This window comes from Mus musculus, chromosome 2 (genome assembly GCF_000001635.26).
Source record: "Mus musculus strain C57BL/6J chromosome 2, GRCm38.p6 C57BL/6J".
NCBI classification, from domain to species: Eukaryota; Metazoa; Chordata; class Mammalia; order Rodentia; family Muridae; genus Mus; species Mus musculus.
Window position 1 is genome coordinate 75,834,011 of NC_000068.7, and position 17,009 is coordinate 75,851,019.

Consider the following 17,009-nt stretch of genomic DNA (forward strand, 5'->3'; position numbering starts at 1 on the left):
GGTGGTGGTGGGTAAGCCTTTAATCCAAGCACTTGGGAGTGGAGGTTGGAGACCTGTTTTAGGAAACGGAAACAAAACCAAACAAAACCAAAAAACCAAAGAACTAATCCCTGCTTTGCATTTTTGCTTTGGCAACAGAAAACTGCAGCTGAAAGATGTTCAGTGTACTGTGTTACACAAGCTCTCAACAAATAGCTGTAGTTGCTTGTGTCTGAAGACAGACAGTGGCTGTGAATCGCCTAACTTTAATGCATAATGCTGGGACTCGGAATTAAGGCATCCGATACCATTTTAAGACTACGAGGAGGTTCCCAGAGTTTGGTTACTTGGTGGTAGGAGAGGGTAAAGCCGAGAGTCACTTAGCCTCTGGTGTCACTGATGTTATAGTATCTGATTTCTCATTTTTCCTAGTGGCTTCATACACATGACTGTTTTCTCATTTGCAGGTATCTGTGTGACTAAACATTTATATGTGCACCTACATTATTAAATTAAGTAGGCAGGGCAGGTTTCCTTAAGATGGGTTTAGTGGCCTTTGCCTTCAGCATTTAGGGAAGAAATAGCAATGCTCTGATGTAATAGGTAAGACTACTTTTTTTTTTTTTTTTTTTTTTTTTTTTTTTTTAAGACAGGTTTTCTCTCTGTGGCCCTGGTTGCCCTGTAACTATGTAACTAGCTTTGTAGACTAGGTTCACTTTGAACTCAGAGATCCACATCTGCCTCCCAAGAGTGCTTGGATTAAAGGCATGTGCCACTGCTGCCAGGCTGGGTACGACTTCTTAAGGCTGAGGGTAACTGCTCTAAGTAGTGGTGATCCTTGCATGGCAAAGTGTAGGGACAACTGCAGCTCACTTATGGGGTGAAGGTGGGAGGACGCTCAGGGTTAGCTGAGTAGTGGTAACATCTACACCGTAACACTGCTCTGAAGTTTAATCAAAATGCTTGCATTTAATTCAGTGCAAAGTATACTACTGTCATGTATTAAGGGAGACATAAAACCATGTGTTAGATGAAACATTAGATGTTTTCTCAGACTGTGATCGTTCTATTTCATTATTGTTGGTTGGGAAACTTTCAATTCATGCTACTTAGCTGGGTCTCAACATCTATAGCAACAAGAACTGAGCCTAAAGGGAAAAGGAGGAACTGAAGTACCTATCCAGCAAAGGTGATTATAGCTGTGCTTAGTGGTTTTGGAATCTTTTGGTGATTTGCGTGTTACTCCTCTTTCATTACTCTTGGTGGTGATATTGGCTATTGTCTTAGTCAGGGTTTCTATTCCTGCCCAAAACATTACAACCAAGAAGCAAGTTGGGGAGGAAAAGGTTTATTCAGCTTACACTTCCATACTGCTGTTCATCACCAAGGAAGTCAGGACTGGAACTCAAGCAGGTCAGGAAGCAGGAGCTGATGCAGAGGCCATGGAGGGATGTTACTTACTGGCTTGCTTCTCCTGGATTGCTCAGCTTGCTTTCTTATAGAACCCAAGACTACCAGCCCATGGATGGCACCACCCACAACGGGCCAGACCCTCTCCCCTTCATCACTATTTGAGAAAATGCCTTACAGCTGGATCTCATGGAGGCACTTCCTCAAGGGAGGCTCCTTTCTCTGTGATAACTCCAGCTTGTGTCAAGTTGACATACAAAACCAGTCAGTACAGTTATTGTTTCTTCTCATGACTGCGTATACTTAAATTTATCATAAGTTTGGAGTAGTGACTTCTTAACACATCATGCTTTCAATCCTCTTACAGAATAGTAATGCTATTCTGAATAATGAGGAAAGTTTGTTGTGGACAGCAAGGAACCATGGAAGTACAAGTTGTATTTAGGTGACAGTTGAGAGTTGGTAGAGATGGGAGTCGATGCATAGAGGAAGGTGATGGTAGGCTTTGAGGGCTTGGCTTACAGATAATCAGTCCATCCATTCATGGAAGTAGCATACAGCAGTGCACAAAGCTGTGCTCTTATAGAACAGGTAATGATAGCATGTGAGGTGGTGAAAGACAGCTGAGGGGCTGCAGCGTGGATGTGCCTGCACCCTAAGCTGGGCAGGGACTGCTTGGACTGGGAATGGTCAGTAGTTGCTGGCACTGAGACTGAGGTGCAGTAAGGACATGGTATCATGCAAGCAAGGCAAGGGCTCCATTCCTGAGTTACAGCCCCAACCTACATATGTCATTCTTTAGAAATATGTTATTTGAGACCATGGGAGGCAGCTCAGTTGGTAAAAGGTGTGCCCACAAGATGAAGACATGTTTTTGAGCCACAACATCCATGTAGAAGTCATATGTTCACTGCCAGGACGGTGGAGGCAGGTGGCTCCCAGTAGCTTTCTGGCCAGAAAGCCTATCCTATTTGACTTACAGGCCAAAGAGAGATCCTGTCTTGGGGGGTGAGGGTGGGGTCGGGGGAAAGGTGAACAGTTCCTGAAGGCCAACTTGGAGGTATTATTTCACATATGTTACAACTTTGGTAAATGTTCTCCAGAAGAGAGAAAGCTAAGTTGACTTCTTGTAAATGCTTTTTAGGAAGGCAGCCCATAGCTTTATTGCTATAGCAAAGGTTATTTGTACAAGCGACTTATGATTACATTCAGATTTTTTTTTTGAAAAATTGAAGCTTATTTTGTTAGCTATACCGAATGAAGTAGTATGGTATGAGTTCTCAGCTGGGAATTCTAGTGATGGTGCTGTTAGGAATTTTAAATTGAGTTCCTTAACACCCAAGGCACCATCCTAAAGCATGTATACACTACATTATAGTACATCATTTACAGCTCTAGGAAAAGGTGGTAGTATATGTCCCTTACAGACAATGAAGTAGAAGCTCAGATAATTTTGTTGGTCTAGTGACAGGCAGATGGTATTTCAGGTCTGGCCTCATCTCTACCCAGGCTCATTTCCCATGCTGTTTCCCTGTTTATTATTTATTATTCCCATGGTATTTATTTCTGGGGTAAAGTTGTCAGGTTGCTTTCCTTGTGTGCTAAGCTTAAAACCATTTGTGACAATAATAGTTGAATACTGTGTCTTGTATTGAATGTGTTAATTATGTTGTATTATTGAAAAATTAGAAATATCCCATCAAAGTGAAATTCAAAATTTAGGAAACTATAAAGTTTGGTTTAAGAAGATAGGCTAGCTGCTTATAAGTTAGGAGTGAGCTTTGTTGCTGCTCTTGTGGGAGAAGACAGTGTTAGTAATAAAGGAGAAGGGGAACTGCAGGAGAGCCGAGCTTAGATGAGAAGAGGAGGGGTCTTAGAGGAGTTACTGCTTGGCTAGGCTGCTTGGAGTAGGAAACCGTGATGTGTTAGCCTTTGATTTGCACGTGACATCAGCCAGGTCTTCTCCAAGTGTTCTGCATGTCCAGAGTGTCCTGGAGCCGTCTACTCCAGGCTCACTTAGTAAGACTCTGGGAGGGAATGCAGGGATCTGCTTTCAGGCTACAGAGGAATGGAATGCTGTTGTAGTCCCATGAGATACTGTATAGAAGAATTTTAAAAGCAGATATTTTTTATTCTCTTATAATGAAAAGATTTCTGCTGTTTGTGTGATTAGTATGTTAATTTCAACCCTAAATTAAATCAGTCCACCTTGATTTGGAGTGGAGTCCACCTTGAGCAGCACAATACCTGCTCTCTGTCTCCTCTTTATTTGTTGGATTTTTCAGGGTAATGTCTTTCCCAGTGTCCAGAATCAGCTGAGTGATGGTACAAGGCACAATGGAAATAAAACTGTTGGTTGGAGAGGTTGTTCAACAGTAAAGAGCATTTACTGCTCTTGCTGAGGACCTGAGTTTGGTCCTTACTACCCTCGTGGTGTAGTTCACAACGATCTTTTACAACTCAAGTTTAAGGAGATTTTACGTCCTCTTCTGGCTTCTGAGAGCACCAAGCAGGCATAAGAAATGCAGGCAAAACACTTATACACATAAAACAAAAATTTAAAAAAAGAAATGAAATGTCATCTTATTCTAGATAGGGCATGGCTAATGTTTACCCTGAATTAGGTGGATCGTGTAGTAGGCAGTGTTAGACTTCAAGCATCCTCTGAGGGGAGATAGCTCCAGGGAGCTAACACGAGAGAGTACTTTAGAGAGAGAAAAAGATTAACCCAGGTGCTTGTGCTTTCTCTGAGAATTCACTGAGTATTCTGATCTCCTCTGTCCTGAGAAAGAGTGAGCATGAGACTTGGGGACAGACCTCCATACTTGTGTTGAAGTCTTCTAGGGCTAGAAACAGGAGCTGTAGAATGGCTGAAGTGTTTCTGAGGAAATCAGAGAAACAGGTTAAAGAAGCTACCTAGAACCTGAACAACAGTCTTCATTTTTTGTTGCCATGTGCTACTGTCACCATTGCTGTTGCAGTCACACCGAACCTTTGACAGAGCAGCTGATGACTGGAGAATCTGTCTCAATCAGTCCTTTTAGGCCCGTTTCTCATTCTTTGAAACAATGGTGTACTGTAGTTACATACCATACATTCTATAACTGGATCATCCTTTCTTCTTCCTTGATGTTTGTTTTCCTCCAGATGCAATGCATATTGTTTGGTGTTGCACAGATAATGTGGGAATGGTATATGGATCAAAAACTTATTTGAATTGTTCTAAATATATACATGTATATGTGTGTTCATGTGTGTGTATGCCTGTGTGTACACATACATAGGAGGCCTGATGTTGATATTGGTATCTTTCTTGTTTGTTCTCAACCTTATTTATTTAAAAATTTTAATAATTTGTGTGTGTCTTGAGTGGGGGTTTGTGCTCATGAGTACAGTGTCTGGGGAGGCCAGAAGACAGTATCTGATTCCCTGGAACTGATGTTACTGGCGTTTGTGAACTACCTGATATAGATGTTTGGAATCCAACTTGAGTGTTCCACAAGTGAAGTGCAGACTTAACTTCTGAGCTATGTCTCCAGCACTATATTTCCTCTTTAAAAAGATGAATTGATTTTTTTTTTTTTTACATATGTGTGGTCTCCAGCCCTACACTTCCTTTTTATAAAGGCCAGAAGAGCACATTGGAGTGTGGGTTCTGGGAATTGAACCTAGGTCCTTTGCAAGAGCACTAAGTGCTTTTAGCTACTGAGCCACATCCCAGTCCCTACTTTATTTATTGAGATGGGGCCTCTCACTGAACCCGGATCTTGCCAGTTCCTGTAGTTAAATTACCTAAGCTGTGGTTACAGGTCTGTCTTGCTTTCCCAACTCTTTTATGTGGGGTCTGGGGATCCAAACTTTAGTCCTTACTCTTGTATAGCAAGCACTTTTATCCACTGAACTATCTTCCCAACCTGGTGTCCACTTTATGTGAGTGAGCATGTGTGTGGGTGCGCAAACATGTGAAGGTCAGAGATCAGTGTCAGGTATCCTCTTCAGTCATTCTTTTGCTTACCTTATTTTTTTCAGACAGGGTTTCTTTTGGACACTTACTGGTTCATGTAAAACCAGTAAGGTAGGGCAGCAAGCCCCAGGGATTCTTCTGTCTCTCCCTTCTAGTGCTGGAATCACACATACATACCACCGTGTCTAGTTTTTCATACAGATTCAAAGGATTCAAGCTCAGCTCCTTACATGTTCACAAAAAATTCTTTACTGATGGAGGCTGTAATTGTTCATTTCGTTCACCTTGATTGTTGAAAAGTATTCCATTGTGTCTTAGTTAGGGTTTTATTGATGTGAACAGACACCATGACCAAGTACAGCATTTAATTGGGGCTGGCTTACAGGTTGAGAGGTCCATTATCATCAAGGCAGGAGCATGGCAACGTCCAGGCAGGTATGGTGCAGGAGGAGCTGAGAGTTCAATATCTTCATCTGAAGGCTGCTAGGAGAAGACTGGCTCTCAAGTGGTTAGGAAGAGGTTCTTATTGACCACTCCCACAGTGACATACTTCCTCCAACAAGGCCAAACCTACTCCTACAAGGCTACCCCTCCTAATAGTGCCACTTCCTAGGCCAAGCATATTCAAACCACCACACATTGCATGTCTGTTGCTATAGTTTGTCCACTTTGTTATTAATGAGCATTTGAGTAATTGATACTTTTCATTTTAGTTGTTTTAATATGAACTTTCTAGCAGTGAATATTCTGTATATATTACTGGAAAAGAAGAAGCTAAACTGATTAGTTTCATATTTAGTGAGTTTGGTTTTCATTGTTTACTTTGTGTAGTCTCCTTACCATGCCAGTTATTTTAGAGAATACCTTTTAACTGGTCACTAACCATTCTTGTAAACTGATTAAGTAGGACTTTAAGAAGGATTCATTGTGTGGGTGCTGCAGATGTACGTGCATATGCATGCACCTGCCAGAGTGCATATGTGGAAGTCAGAGGACAACTTTGTGGAGTTGATCCTCTTCTGAATTTACATGGCTTTAAGAATTGAACTTGATGCTTGCTGACAGGAGCCTGATAAAGCTGTCTCCTGAGAGGCTCTGCCAGTGCCTGACAAATACAGAGGTGGATGCTTGCAGCCATCCTTTGGATTGAGCACAGGGTCCCCAATGGAGGAACTAGAGAAAGGACCCAAGGAGCTGGAGGGGTTTGCAGCCCCATAGAAGGAACAACAATATGAACCAACCAGTACCCCCAGAGCTCCCAGGGACTAAACCACCAACCAAAGAGTACACGTGGAGGAACTCATGTCTCCAGCCTCATATGTAGCAGAGGATGGCCTTGTGGGACATCAATGAGAGGAGAGGCCCTTGGTCTTGTGAAGGCTTGATGCCCCAGTGTAGGGGAATGTCAGGACAGGGAAGCAGGAGTGGGTGGGCTAGTGAGCAGGGGGATGGGGGATGGAATGGAGGGGCTGGAGGGGAAATGAGGAAAGGGGATAACATTTGAAATGTAAATAAATAAATAAATAAATAAATAAAAATATATATGAAAAGAATTGAACTTGGTCCCAGCTCGTGTGACAAGTAAGCGCCATCATTCCCTGGGATAGGAACATTAAAATGCTTTCGGTGTTGACGTATTTGTAACTTACAAGATTTTGGCTAAAAGCACAAATCTGTTTCCCAATTACCCATTTAATTTGAGTTACAAGCAAGTCATTACTGGCCATAGTCTTAAGTTTCATAAGCATAAAAGGTCAGGTTTTATATTGTTTTCTTAAAATAAGACTCTCAGCATCTGCCTTTGATTTTCAAGCATTTTTATAGGTAATGTTGGATTTTTAGTAGTTGATTGTGCTTACTTACTAAAGAAAACCTAGGTTTCCAGTAACTCAGTTACTAATGATGAGTGTTCTGCTTCCTAGCTGTGATTTGGAGCTGTAGATACCATCATGTCATTCCCTGAAAAAACTGCTGTGTGAGTACATGTGATATATTGTTCTTGTAGCGTGCTTGAAGTTAATTACCAGGGGTTTTGATCAGAATATCCGTCCTGTTCTTGCTAATCACCTCACTATAAGTCTCTGTTCTTTTTATAGTTAGTCAGTTAGAAACTGCATAGCATCAAGTAGGCAGTACTTATGTTCTGAAACCTGGAGTAAAGCAAAAAGAATTACCCAATTTACAGACTTCACAGTGCCGCTCAGATGACCTGGTCGGAATCTGCATCTCTTCTATGGAAGCTTGAGCTTGGCTAGAACCTAGCTTCAGGGCTACTAAAATACCGCCTAGTTTGCCGGGCCTGCTAAAGATTTTATATAATTGGTTTCTTCATAGTAAAAAGAAATCTAGTGTTTCGGAACATGTATTGATTAGGATGATTGGTTTTAAGCATTAACTTGAGTTAGATGAAAGTGGAAAAGATGAATTTATTACTGGTTTTTATTATTGTGTGTGTGTACACTGGGAATTGAAACCAGGCCCTTGTGAATGTTAGACAAGTGCTACATCATGAACCACATCTCCAGGCCTTAGTTTATTCTTCTACATCTATTTCAGCCTCATCTACTTGGACTGTCATTATCTTTCACCAGTCTTGTGGGGACTTCTAAGATGCTGTCTCTTCCAAGACTCATTTTGAAATTGATAGCTATTGGCTGATTCTAAGTAAGTGAGTGCTTTGCTGCATAGTCTCCAAGTCTGCATACAAGTGCTGTGTTCAGTTATTCCCAGAACTCCATTGTTTTTCTTCATACTTTTCCTTATCTGGATGCTTAAAACCAACTTGTCTCTTTAACAGCATTGAGTTTCATCCCCAACCCTTTTTCAGTCTGATAGATCAGGGACATTTCTTTGCCGTGACTTAAAAGATGCTTATCTTTGCTGATCCAGCTCAGGTAAAATTTTGATTTTTCTAATGTTGGGCCCTTATCAGTGGTCTCTGTAGCTGGGTTTTCTTTCTTTCTTTTTTAAAATGTCTCTCTTTTAAATGGTTTCCATTATGAGACCAGTCTTTGTGCCAGGGAAACTGAGTGCTGCGTGAGGTGCTTTGCTTATGCTAACTTCTATCATTGCACAAGTGATTGACAGTCCAGTGGAGCTTGAGAGACAAATACGATACAGAGGATATAATAAATGTTATAATTACTGTGTACAGAGGGAGTCATAAATCCTTGAGCAAGATAGGAGAAGCATTTCAAAAGAGGATTTTGGACCAGTTCCCTTGATTAGTAGTTCTTGAGGGGGAGAAGGGCATTTCAGAGAAGGGACATGGAGCAGGTATGAAGATAAGCAGACATGAAAGGGCATGATGTCCCAGGAGTTATGATAACAGTTTTGTGTCTGGAAATAGCTGTTAGGGAACAACTGGAGAGTAAGCAGTTCTTTAAAGTTGTTGTCATTACTATTATTTTATGTGTATGGGTGTTTTTCCTACATGTGTATCTGTGTACCACGTGTAGGGTGCCTGCAGAGGCAAGCGTGAGCAGTTTTAGAGCAAAATGAGTTGTCCTTTTGGTGGCAACATGATATGTAGAAAATACTGTTTTACCCCCGTGCTTCCCATTGATGCTGCTGGCTGCTGCTGCCCATAGCTTTCCTGCATAGCTTTATACTTCATTAGTGTAGGTGCAGAAACTCTGTGCTTTCTTCCTCTGCTTGGCTATTCAGTGTATATCATCTCCAGAGAATTGGAAGTTTACATGCACCATAGTGAAACCACCTACTCTTAGCTAGAAAGGAGTGCTGTTTGCCTGCTGCCCTGGACGACTTGGTGTTCACTGTGGCTGTAGTTAAGAGTGCTAGAACCAGACAACCAACCTTCTTAGTTTGCCATAGTGATTACTGTACTTAGAAAGTTTATGTTTGAGAACCATGCAGTGGAGTTAAAACAAAAACCGTATGATGTTTAAGTTAAGTTTGCCATTTTATGTTGGTTTTTTTTTTTTTTTTCATAGTCCTGGGGACTTGAGGCCCAGGGCTACAAGTTGGACACGTGTAGCCTAGTGTATCAGGTAGTGTTTGAATGACCAAGGACAAGTTACTGAAAATTCCTGGACCCATACCCCCTATGTATTAAATAGGTGTAAAGGCAGCTGTACTCCAGAACCAATGTAAGAAGGAAATAGGTCTTGATTATAAACTTCTTAGTTTTACAGTATGGTATAACACCATGGAAGGATTGAATAAGCCTGGTAGAAAGTAGTAAAAACAGGGTGCTGGACTAGGAAGTAGAGAGATATTCAAGTGGCAGTGATACCCTTGGGAGAGAGAGCACAAACCACTGACAGACACACCACCTCTGCTGCAGGGAGGTTGGGCAGTACTGAAGAGCAGACTCAGACAGTTCTTGTCACACTGTTGTCAGAATCGTGGACCTCACACTCAGCAGATACTGTCTACTCTCATTAGGAATCCTTGGAGGCGCTGAGGAATCGTGGCTCATTGTTGCCATTGTGTGAAATATTTACCACACATACTGGACTTTGAGTAAACATTCTTGTGTTAGTGCCAAGTTCACTGATAAACTAATTTAAATTTTTTGTGCTTGTAAGCCTAACATGTATAAAACTAGCAGGTTGTATAATAGGTAACATTTACTAAGATTTAGGTAAAAATTCCTTTGGGTAGCTTTCATTCCCTTTTCTTAAAATAGTCAGAGATCTATGAGCCTCCCTGCTGGGATGCACATGTCTACTCCCTGTCACTCTTTGCCTTTCCACTCTGCCCTCTTGTCCTAGTCATTGCTGAACTCTTTGAGCCCATCTCACTGCTGAGTGCAGTGGGCTTTTGTTTTCTTTCTCTCAGTGATAATCTCTGGATTTGGAGAAAGTTGGTCAGAATAACTTGATTTTATAGCACTGACCTTACGTATTGTGTTCCTTGTTCAGTGGGTGATTCTTCTGTTCTTGACTTCTGCGGACACCTTAAGGTAGTGCTTCCTGGGTGTGGATGGCCCTGCTGGAATATCCTAACAGTGCTTGTTCAGAAAGTGGATTCTGAGTGCCCACTGCCAGAAATTCTAGTCATAGGTTAGGGTTAGGGTGGCAGCCAGAGCTATGCAATTAAAGTGAGTAATGTCTATGCTGCTGATGTGATGGAGTCCTTTAAACTAAGTCTGTCTGTCTGTCTGTCTGTCTCTCTCTCAGTGTGTGTGTGTGTGTGTGTGTGCGTGCGTGCGAGTGCGTGCGTGCGTGTGTGCGTGCGCAAGTGTGTGGATGTGCAGAAGACATTGGGTGTTTTTCTTTATTGCTGTCTACTGCTTTGAGTGCTGGGTTATAGGCATACTGCCACCCTTGGCTTTTATGTGGATGTTGGAAAAGTGAATTCAGGTCCTCTTGCCTCACATGAGTCTAATACTGCTCAAGTGGCTACTACTAGAGAGACAGATGTGTTTTTTGTTTTTTTTTTTTTTGTTTTTGTTTTGTTTTGTTTTTGTTTTTTTGAGACAGGGTTTCTCTGTGTAGCCCTGACTGTCCTGGAACTCACTCTGTAGACCAGGCTGACCTTGATCTCAGAAATTCGCCTGCCTCTGCCTCCCAAGTGCTGGGATTAAAGGCATGCGCCACCACACCCAACCTGACAGATGTGTTTTATAAAATATAGTTAATTTTTCTCTCTTAAGTGCTGTTATGCTGTGGGTCTTATTTCTCCTTTTCTTTGTATTCAACCCTGTTTCCAAAATTTTTCCTCATTAATTTTTCTTGTTTTAATTAATTTTTTAGGTAGCATATAAAATAATGGGTTTTGTCATAACATTTTCATACATATGTCATTGTCCATTTCTTTTATACACCTCCTACCCTCCAGTACTCTCCCTTCTTCTTGCCAAATAGTCTTTCATTTCATTTAAATCCAGATTCTGCATAGAGAAAAAAACAGGTGCTATTGTTTTAAAAATCTGGTGCCAGTGTACTTCAGTGATTCTGATCATTTCCACATTCTCTATATTCTCTACTGAAGCAAATGTGGTAGATGTATTTCCTTATGGAACAGGGCGTGGATTTGTCTCTAGCAGTTACCAGGAGTTACAGCTGGATCCATAACTGACATCACTTGTGCATTCTTAGCACAGGATTTTTCTGCAGAGTTGCTTAGTAGGGGGGCACTTGTGTTTTTCTTCCTCTTAAAAACTTAAAAAGTATTTTTATTTTATATAACTGGGTGTTTGGCCTATATTGTATGTATAGCTGTACACCATATGAATGCAATGCCTGTGGAGACTGGAGCAGGGCATTGGATCCCTGGAACTGGATGGTTGTGAACCTTTATTTGGGTACTGGGAATTAAACCTGGGCTCTCTGGAAGAATAACAAATGCTCTAAACTGTTGGGCTCTCTCTCCAGCACACCTCCTATGTTTTTGCTAACAATTCTCTGTCTTATTAAGTCCCATATTTAAGTTTGTATTAGACTGGCAACAAGTAGCAAACAGTTTACTGCATCAAAGGACTAAATACAGCAGCTAGTCATAAAACACAATAGGGACATCCAAGGAAGTTGTCATGCGTTAAAGTATGACATTGTAGTGTGCAAGGTTTGTCATGAGGCATTTTGTATAGATGGCAAGAGTATTATCTTGTTGAACCATTCTAGAACTCTGATCTTGGCAGAGTCCTGTAATTAATCATTTAGATCATATAGCACATTTATCTCCACCAGAGATCAAAGTTAATCAGCAAGCAAGTAGATTAGTTGATGATGGAAAACAAAATTATTGTTGCTACTACTTTTTCTTGTAAGACAAAAAGTTTGTAGAACTTTATTACAACAACCATAGGCAGTGTTTCGGAGCCCAGTTCGTTAGCTTTTCTCAGCACTGTTGCGGACTTGACAGAAGCATCTTTGGGGAAGAGAGAAATATGTCCGGCTCATGGTTTATAAAGAGCACGTGGCTGTGGTAGCAGTGGGTCCTGCAGGTTGGTTTGTTTGTACCTTTCTTCTGACTCAGCTTGTTTTCTACGAATTATGCTTTTCAAGGTGGCATGGTGGTATATAAGTCTGTTTGTTATTTGGAAGACAAAGGCAGGAGGATCAGATGTCTTTTTTTTTTTTTTTTTTCCTTCGAGACAGGGTTCCTCTGTGTAGTCCTGACTGTCCTGGAACTCAAGCTGGCCTCGATCTACTTCCCTAAAGCTCAGGAATCCACCGGCCTCTGCCTCCCAAGTGCTGGGATTAAAGGCGTGAGCTACCACTCCTGGGCTAGAGACTAGTCTTAAGCTGCACGAGGCTGTACAGTTTTCTGAGACTACTTATATCTTAAGTACAGTCTGCATCCATTGATTCTTTTAACAAGTGTACATTGTGAACATTTTTGAAAGCTTTCTTACTGAGTTTTTAAGAATAATTTTGGAGGGTTGGCAGTCTAGGTATGAAGGTGACTTAAAATTTATTTTAAAAAAACCTACATTTTAAGTTGAACTTAGAATAAAGTCAGTATTATTATACCTTCTAATCTTTACATTTCTAATGAGAACTCCACTTCATTTTTCTTTTCAATAAAGAAGTTGGTGGAAATAAAACTTCATTTGTAGAATTTCCCTCATTTTTCCTTTCCCCCATCCCTGGCTGACCTTGAACCTCTGGTCCTGTCTGAGCTTCCCGACTACTGGCATTATAGGCATATGTCACCATACCTTGGTCTACAGGAATTTTTCATAGTGCATTTTTTCAAGTGTGTGTGTTGCTGTCTTTCTCATCACTTCTTTGTCATATGATCTCTTTGGTTGTCTTGAAGCAGTCAATCACAAACCAGATAATAAAGAGCTGCATTCGAAAATCTTGAGGAGGGTTAGATTTCTGCTCATTGTGTCCATACGTGATTGGTTTGGAAGTGGCTGGCACTGAGGCTGGTCAGCTCAGCTCAGCCAGCACTGAGTGAGGCTTCAGAGGCATTTCTCTCTTCACTTTTCCCAAAGCTATTTTTCTCATTTCAAACTGTAGTGAGGCTGGAGAGATGGCTCAGCGGTTAAGAGCACTGACAGCTCTTCCAGAGGTTCTGAGCTCAATTCCCAGCACCCACATGGTGGCTCACAACCATCTGTAATGGCTTTTCGTGCCCTCTTCTGGTGTGTCTGAAGACAGCTACATGCACCCATAGAAATAAAATATATACATCTTAAAAAACAAAACAAAACAACCCCCCTTTCTCAAACTGTAGTGGATAGGTCGAACTTCTGAACTGAGTTAGAAGTAATTTCATGAGAATTTTATCAGAAAAGCTTTAAAAGTTATTAGCTAAATGATCTTTAAAAAGGTTGTTAACCTAGAGTAAAAGTAGGTGAAATAACCTTTTCCTTTTCTTGACTTTTCCTGACTATGCTTAGAAAAAGCACAAGCCATGCGCTAAACCCAGGGTCCTGTGAGTTATATTGAAGAGGAGTGGGGAGCTGATGATTTGTCTCCAGGGGCAGACACAAAAGTGAGATCTCACTTAAGACTAATACTTATGGATTAGTAATAACAATACTAAATCTAGATATAGTATTTCACCTAGTGACTGAGTAATAGGCCTGGGGAGTGGGAAAAAATGGAGTGTGCAAACCATACATCTCCTAGGAGAACACTGCCACCTTGTGTATATGTGATGATAGTCTCTAAGTACTTATTTTCTGTTGTTGCAACACATAATTTTTCCTTTTTTTAAAAAAATTTTGTTTATTTTATGTATGAGTACATTGTAGCTCTCTTCAGACACACCAGAAGAGGGCATCGGACCCCATTACAGATGGTTGTGACCCACCATGTGGTTGCTAGGAATTGAACTCAGGACCTCTGGAAGAGCAGTCAGTGCTTTTAACCTCTGAGCCATCTCTCTAGCCCAATTTTTCCTTTTCATATTTGTACTACTTCGTTCTGCAAGTTTGTAAAACATGTTTTAATAGGGTAAAATCAAGCCAACCTTCTTTTTGGCAGTAGGAAGAATCTTGGGTTTTGACAACATCAAATTTGGTGTGGTTAGCTTCAGGAATCTGAAAGCCTGGGGTATGATACTACTTTACTTCTGGTTTAGTTGTGGATAACTTCCTTTTAATGGAGTTTGGGAAAGCTAAGGATTTTGTTTTTTTTTTTGGTTTGGTTTTTCGAGACAGGGTTTCTCTGTGTATCTCTGGCTGTCCTGGAACTCACTTTGTAGACCAGACTGGCCTCGAACTCAGAAATCCGCCTGCCTCTGCCTCCCAAGTGCTGGGATTAAAGATGTGCGCCACCACACCCGGCTGGATTTTGTATTCTTTATTGCAGTTTTCCTGGTGCCTTGAGATTGTTATTCTTTTTTTTTTTTTTTTTTAATTATTACGTATTTCCTCAATTACATTTAGAATGCTATCCCAAAAGTCCCCCATACCCTCCCCCCCCTTCCCTACCCACCCATTCCCATTTTTTGGCCCTGGTGTTCCCCTGTACTGGGGCATATAAAGTTTGCGTGTCCAATGGGCCTCTCTTTCCAGTGATGGCCGACTAGGCCATCTTTTGATACATATGCAGCTAGAGTCAAGAGCTCCGGGGGTACTGGTTAGTTCATAATGTTGCACCTACAGGGTTGCAGATCTCTTTAGCTCCTTGGATACTTTCTCTAGCTCCTCCATTGGGGCCCTGTGCTCCATTCAATAGCTGACTGTGAGCATCCACTTCTGTGTTTGCTAGGCCCCAGCCTAGTCTCACAAGAGACAGCTATATCAGGGTCCTTTCAGCCAACGCTTGCTAGTGTATGCAATGGTGTCATCGTTTGGAGGCTAATTATGGGATGGATCCCTGGATATGGCAGTCTCTAGATGGTCCATCCTTTTGTCTCAGCTCCAAACGAGATTGTTATTCTAAAAGGCAAAGTTTACTCTGTGATAGGGAAGACATCAGGCACTAGACTTACTGATACAGCTGCTCCTAGATTCTTAAATGTTTCCGTCAGACCCAGTGCAGAATGACCACAGTAAGACTTTAGAATAGTGCTTTTGAGAAAGTATTAAAATGATGAAGAGGGCTTTTAAAATTATTTTGGTGACCTGAGGGTATAATTTAGCAGGTTTTAAATATTGTCATGAGACTGGGTTGAATGTTCTCTAGGTAAAACTTCTTTATCTGGGCAATGTGGGACAGGGCACTTTCTAAGGATCCTTTTAGCATTTGGACTTTGTAACAAGTGAAGCTTTTACTCTCCTACAGATGTTGAAGCTGTAATTCACATCCAGGTACTTGCAGCCTTTAAATAGGATAATTAGGATCAGTTGCTAAATTAGAGGTGCGTTTTGGCTCGTGGTTTGGAGGTTTCCTTCTGAGACTGGTACCGGTTGTTTTGGAGTTGCCACTGGTAAGGCAGCAAGCGGATCACCCTAAGCCGCGTGTGGCAGGGCAAATTAGTCATTCTATGCTTAGCTATAAGAGAGATACTAGGGATGCACAGTCCCCTTTTAGGACGCGTCTCAATGCCTCTAGACCTCCCACTAGGTCCCACCTACTAAGGGCTCTACCACCATCTTATAACACCGTGCTCCCTGGGCACAGTTTTCTTTAGTTTCTGTTTATTATTTGTCCCTGGTCTTTATTATTTTCTCACAACTGCTTCCAGTTGTTTCCTTCCCTAGGAGTTGACTACGTCTGGATGTGCTCTGAGGTTGAGACATCAGCAGAGACATCCAAAGCTCCTTTCTCAGAATTGCCTTTGCTCTATCCCAGAGCTTCTGATAAGGTTTGGTTTTTGTTTTCATTTGAGTCTAGGGACTTTTAAATTTCCTCCTTAATTTCTCCTGTTAACCACAAGAGTGCATTGTTCAAGCTTCATTTGTTTGTAGAGTAGCTATGATTTCTCTTGCTATCATTATTACCTAGTAAGATATAAATTTTTTTAACTTGTTAAGACTTGATTTATGGCCTAAAATGTAGCACTTATATTTTAAATCTGCTTTATTAACATGTCTGCTAGTAGTCAAACTACCTTTTTTAAAAAGCCTTTGATTCTTTGAATTTTCCATCATGTACCCCTCAAACTACCTTATAAATTGGTCTATTTCACTGTAGCAGAAAAATTAAAAATTCTTATGTTTTTCTAACACGGGTAAAAGTAAGTTTCTTGTTCAAGTGCATTCCTAGTTTTAACTGCAAAGTTATTTAGGCCATCTTATGTTTATTTACTTACACTCTTAGGGATCACACTCAGAAATTTGAGCATGCCAGGCTATGTCCCTACCTTAAACTCTGTATTTAAGATGAAACAATTATCTTTAAGTCCACTCCTTCTCATCTTTTTTTTTGAGTGATTACATTTGTTGATTGTAGCTTACTGTGAAGCATGCACAGCGCATTACAATGATTTTATATTTAGAATTGTTAATATGTAGGCATTTTCATGTTCTCATTTTTATTTCAACTAGTAGTAATGGACATAAGGTCTTTTAAATGATTGTGAAAATTAAAAGCCAATGATACATTGCTTGGTTTTGAAATGCTTAGCAAGTTTTTTTTTTTAAAAAAAGAGTTAAAAATTACTTTTAGTTTGTGTGTGTGTGTGTGTAAGTGAGACAGAATATTAATATTAGTTGTAAGGGACACATTGAACAGGAAAAGACTGAAACAAGGGAATAAGATAATTCTCTTTTTAGTATTTTTTACTTTACACCAGCTATGTTGATGACATGTATACCTATTGTGAGGCTAGCTAAGTGAAATTC

General features: G+C 40.8%; 1 protein-coding gene across 1 annotated transcript in view; it reads left to right on the forward strand.

Moving 5' to 3' along the window:
- Positions 1 to 17,009, forward strand: part of Agps (alkylglycerone phosphate synthase) — a 99,174-nt gene that overhangs the window by 1,834 nt on the left and 80,331 nt on the right. The gene's annotated exons all lie outside the window — the stretch shown is intronic.